The sequence below is a fragment of the Rhamphochromis longiceps genome, linkage group LG7, assembly GCF_057381845.1.
Source record: "Rhamphochromis longiceps isolate RC_006_pf linkage group LG7, R_longiceps_female_GT1.1, whole genome shotgun sequence".
In the NCBI taxonomy this organism is placed as follows: Eukaryota; Metazoa; Chordata; class Actinopteri; order Cichliformes; family Cichlidae; genus Rhamphochromis; species Rhamphochromis longiceps.
The window spans coordinates 70,732,237-70,737,762 of record NC_140563.1 but is presented as its reverse complement, the minus strand read 5'-3'; the positions used below and the strand labels follow the sequence as shown (position 1 = coordinate 70,737,762).

General features: G+C 44.1%; 1 long non-coding RNA gene across 2 annotated transcripts; it reads left to right on the top strand.

The window, feature by feature from the left end:
- Positions 1 to 2,411: 2,411 nt before the first annotated feature.
- Positions 2,412 to 3,383, top strand: LOC146666959 (uncharacterized). Of its 2 annotated transcripts, none has more exons than XR_014912831.1 (3): positions 2,412 to 2,795; positions 2,944 to 2,999; positions 3,211 to 3,383. It is a non-coding gene; the product is annotated as an uncharacterized LOC146666959 (long non-coding RNA). The 2 variants fall into 2 exon arrangements; XR_014912832.1 differs by having other exon boundaries at positions 3,269 to 3,376.
- The last annotated feature ends 2,143 nt before the right edge of the window (positions 3,384 to 5,526 follow it).

Here is a 5,526-nt window from a genome sequence, read left to right as displayed (position 1 = left end):
TGGCCCATTCCTCCATGCAGATCTTCTCGAGAGCAGTGATGTTTTGGGGCTGTCGCCGAGCAACACGGACTTTCAACTCCCGCCACAGATTTTCTATGGGGTTGAGGTCTGGAGACTGGCTAGGCCACTCCAGGACTTTCAAATGCTTCTTACGGAGCCACTCCTTTGTTGCCCGGGCGGTGTGTTTTGGATCATTGTCATGTTGGAAGACCCAGCCTCGTTTCATCTTCAAAGTTCTCACTGATGGAAGGAGGTTTTGGCTCAAAATCTCACGATACATGGCCCCATTCATTCTGTCCTTAACACGGATCAGTGGTCCTGTCCCCTTGGCAGAAAAACAGCCCCATAGCATGATGTTTCCACCCCCATGCTTCACAGTAGGTATGGTGTTCTTGGGATGCAACTCAGTATTCTTCGTCCTCCAAACACGACGAGTTGAGTTTATACCAAAAAGTTCTACTTTGGTTTCATCTGACCACATGACATTCTCCCAATCCTCTGCTGTATCATCCATGTGCTCTCTGGCAAACTTCAGACGGGCCTGGACATGCACTGGCTTCAGCAGCGGAACACGTCTGGCACTGCGGGATTTGATTCCCTGCCGTTGTAGTGTGTTACTGATGGTGACCTTTGTTACTTTGGTCCCAGCTCTCTGCAGGTCATTCACCAGGTCCCCCCGTGTGGTTCTGGGATCTTTGCTCACCGTTCTCATGATCATTTTGACCCCACGGGATGAGATCTTGCGTGGAGCCCCAGATCGAGGGAGATTATCAGTGGTCTTGTATGTCTTCCATTTTCTGATGATTGCTCCCACAGTTGATTTCTTCACACCAAGTTGCTTGCCTATTGTAGATTCACTCTTCCCAGTCTGGTGCAGGTCTACAATACTTTTCCTGGTGTCCTTCGAAAGCTCTTTGGTCTTGGCCATGGCGGAGTTTGGAGTCTGACTGTTTGAGGCTGTGGACAGGTGTCTTTTATACAGATGATGAGTTCAAACAGGTGCCATTCATACAGGTAACGAGTGGGGGACAGAAAAGCGTCTTACAGAAGACGTTACAGGTCTGTGAGAGCCAGAGATTTTCCTTGTTTGAGGTGACCAAATACTTATTTTCCACCCTGATTTACGAATAAATTCTTTACAAATCCTACCATGTGAATTCATGGATTTTTTTTTTCACATTCTGTCTCTCACAGTTGAAGTGTACCTCTGGTGCAAATTACTGACCTCTGTCATCATTTTAAGTGGGGGAACTTGCACAATCGGTGGCTGACTAAATACTTTTTTGCCCCACTGTAAATCGGGACTTGATGAGACCCGAGTATCACTAGAAATATTATAAACAGTCGTCTCCGTACCACAGCTTGCTATCAGTAAACACCGACAGCATTCATTGATAGCATAGCACATCCATGTTAGCACAGGTATCAATAAAGGACTACCGTATTAAACACTTTTACTAACCTCAGGGAGATGGACAGGCGCTCTGCAGGTGGGATTGAGCGTCTGTAGTTGGTGTCAAGGCGGGCAATGCTGGGACCAACGCGGGACAGCAGGTCCTCAAACTGGGCGAGTGAAAGACGGTGGTATTGCTGGAATCTGCCGTCATCCAGGCGCAGCTCCTGGAGCAAATGGTGAAACTCACCAAACTGCTCACGCGTCTGGAGGACCTGATGGACCCAGGTACGGCGAGGACGTCCTTAACGCCGCTGCTCTGCTCCTTTTTGGCTCCTACCTTAAAGCACACTGTGCGCTGTCGATCTTACGTGCTGCACAATAATGTTTAACATTTAGTATTTACTGTTATATTCCCATAGATCATCATGGTGTTGTTTATTTTATTGCTCTAGTCTTCTTCTGCTTGTTTTCTTTTTTCTTTCTCAACAGGTGATCCAGGAAAAAAAAAAAAAAAAGACCCCAACGTATTAGCCAGAGGTCCCTTTACTACGGTTCGGAGCCGCGGACCTGTTTTATTTACGAGATCACTGCAAAAAGTGCAGCCTTACCTAATGTGCACCTACTGTTACTCATTTATATTAAGATTTAAACATCTAGTTGGTGTTGGTATGGAGAGTAACCTTCGGTAATAGTAATAAATCACACAGCAATAGGATATTCATGTAGTTGTAAAGTATTCAGAATATGTTACTTCTATTATCTTTGGTGGAATACATTTTAAAATTAACACTGTCAACAGGTTAGCACCTCATACCACAGTGCAGCAAAGCAGTCTCATGAGCGCTGGGAAGGACACTTAAGGACACTTTAAGGAAAACTTAAACTGAAAGCGAGCCTTTATTTGGGCTGATGCAGAAGGGAGTAGACAAAACATAACAGGGACTGAGACTGCAACTAACCAAAAACCTAAACTGGAAAAACACTAACCTGACTGAAAGGCATAACTATGATCACTAGTGATGGGACGTTCTGTATCGAGGCTTCGGAGCGTGTGTCGAGTAATGAGGGGGCGTTTCCGCGAAGCGCGTATCGAGGCTTGCTTCATTTATGGGAGGAGCTGAAAATGATGACGTCCGAAGCCTCGCTGCCCGGCTGTACCACGTGACTGGTTCATGAAGCGGTTCGAATTTTTTCCGCGAGCTATGAGAGCGATATAAACCCCTCAGACTTCATTCAAAATGTGGGTGTTTGATGAAGAGTTGCGGTTAGTGAGAGTTTGGAGACAGTTTGGAGGTTTATGAGAGTGAGGAGAGAAAGTCAGGAGAGAATGGAGCCAGCTAAGAAGAGGAGGATGTCCTCCCCTGTGTGGGAACATTTTGATCTTATTCCTCCCAACAAGGTATGTGAATTTCCACAGAAGATGGATTTTCATAATACTGATGGTGCAATAAAACCTATGTTAGGCTGTCTGTACTTTTGTACAAAGTGAGGTGTTTGCTATGTGCCAGGGAGCTGGGATATAACAACAACACCTCATCCATGCTTAGGCACTACAGAGCTATGCATGAGAATAAGGGGAACACCGATTGTGGAGCAAGACCAGGTGAGCCATCAAATGCCATGATAATATAGCATGCTGTAATGTTACTAAATGATATAACAATATCATACAATGCAATAAGTGACGTGTGTGATATTTAAATTTGTGCTTTGTTTTTATTGTCTTTCCATACTGCCAGCATAAATATACACAGTATACTGCATCACTACAATATAGATGTTTTACACACTCCTTTTGTTGTTGACATTTACAGGCTGTGTGCAAAATGCCACACTCTTCAAATTCATACCAGCTATTATTTTTACGTCCAGTAGGTGTCCTGCTAGAGCAAATGAAGCTTCATGAAGCTTCGCGTTGGGGTGAACCAATTGGATGAAAAGCTTCAGTGCTTCATGGGGCTTCATCTGCCCATCACTAATGATCACTGTGAACAGAATGCTGTGCAGATGCATGGAAACTGTGAACCAAGTGGCGTGACGAAAGAGACATGAACATGACCTGCACGGAACCTCATCGTGCGGCTGCATGAAAAACAACATAAACCAAATGGCAAACATGAACTGCACAGAATCCTGAAAAACACTTAACTTGACCGGGGGGAAGTACACAGACGACGCGACACAGACTGTATGAAACACAGAGACTAAATACACATGAGGGATGATCAGGGGAAGTGGCCACACATGGGAGCACAGCTGACACACATGAACCTAACGACAGGACAGGAGAAATGAAACTGAATACACTGACATTGAATACAGACTTTCAAAGTAAAACAGAAAACATGGAGATTAGACGTGACATGAACTTGACAAACAAAGAAAACTTGGACATGAAACATGGCAGAATGTAACTAGATCAGGGGTGCCCAATCCCGGTCCTCGAGAGCTACCGTCCTGCAGCTTTTAGATGCATCCCTACTCCAACACAGCTGAATCAAATGAATGGCTTGTTATCAGGCCTTTGCCAAACACGATGGCATGCTGAAGAGGTAATCAAACCATTTGATTCAGCTGTGTTGGAGTAGGGATGCATCTAAAAGCTGCAGGACGGTAGCTCTCGAGGACCGGGATTGGGCACCCCTGAACTAGATAAACCGAAATGAAACTAGACTAAAAAGAATAACAAAACACCAAGAAACTCAGAATACTGGGTCACATGACCCAGGGCCATGACAATACGGAGGTGTTATCAGCTCAGTATTGAACAAGAAATATTAATGCTTCAAATTATTTGTCCTAAAGGATGCAAGCTATACAGAGTACTGCACATGTGACTTTGTGAACATACCTCATTAAATATAATTCGGACAGTTTTTTAACCTGAATATTTGCAACAAACAAAAAATATACAGAGTCAGTGCTAAAAAAATAATCAGAGGAAAAAATTAACATTTTAACTTAAGCTGCCAAGCGGAAGTAGTTGGTTTCAGTACATAAGTATCGGGCTTTGCTATTTAATCCGTAGCTATTGACTAATGAGGGGTTACTGAAGTGCCAGGTTTTTAAAAGTTGGCGTTAATGTCGTTCCACATGTGGAAAGCGACAGAAAACATGCTGCTGTTTGCACATATTTAATAATCAGCTCTGCACAGGAGCAGAAGCAGAGTCCAGCCTGTTGCTCTTACAGTATAATACTCATAAAGAAAGTACAGTAACCGTGGTTAGTCACTGAGCAGCCCGGTGCGTTTCTCTTGATTTCTTTAGTCAGGGTAAATTCATTCACCTGCACGGGTTAGCTAAACGAACTTTACAAAACAAGTTTCCCCGACAGCCGAGTGCTCACCTAAGGACCTAAGTTACGGATTAGCTTACACACACATTTAACTTACCGAAAATAATACGGTGGGGCCTCAGGTCCTCCTGTCTGGTAGTCCAATTTACTGAAGAACACCTCAGGCTGTCACTTTGAAATAGCCGGTAATGTAAACGCTGGACCTCTCAGCATCTGCCATTCCCGAACAGACACATGCAAGTTTGTCCGTGACTGCAGCCGCGCTGTACATTTATTTCTGTTTCAATATTTTTTTCAGTTTCAATATTTTTTTCGGTTTCATTTCAAGGTGGCATCGTTCTGATCCCATACACACACAAATCCTGATTTACAAGTACAAAATATTTATGACCACAATTTGAGCCCATATACTCTCTCTACCACAGCTGCCTTTGAACTTGCCTGGCCAGGTCTGAGTCCAGCTTTGCTACTCCTGCCAGGTCACATGACACAGGGGTGTGCTCTGATGTCAGCAGGCAGGTCAGTGGAGCCCTCTGGTGGTGGATATATGGCAGTGAAACAGGAGGAGGCCTGAGAACAGACAGCAGGCTTAACTAGCAGGACAAAGTAGCATGTAGTACTTGAAGGAGTCATCACAGCCAATCAGCTCTCAGGAAAATGGAACATCACATAAATATTTCTCTTCTTTGATTTTCATCAATGTATTTCCTTTGATAGATTTTCCGTCAACACTTCTGCTTGATTAGAAGCTCATAGGCAGTTCCTGTCACTCTACAATAAAACAATGTAAAGGCTGCCCTCCCACTAGCTGACACAAGTAAACTGTGCTAAGATG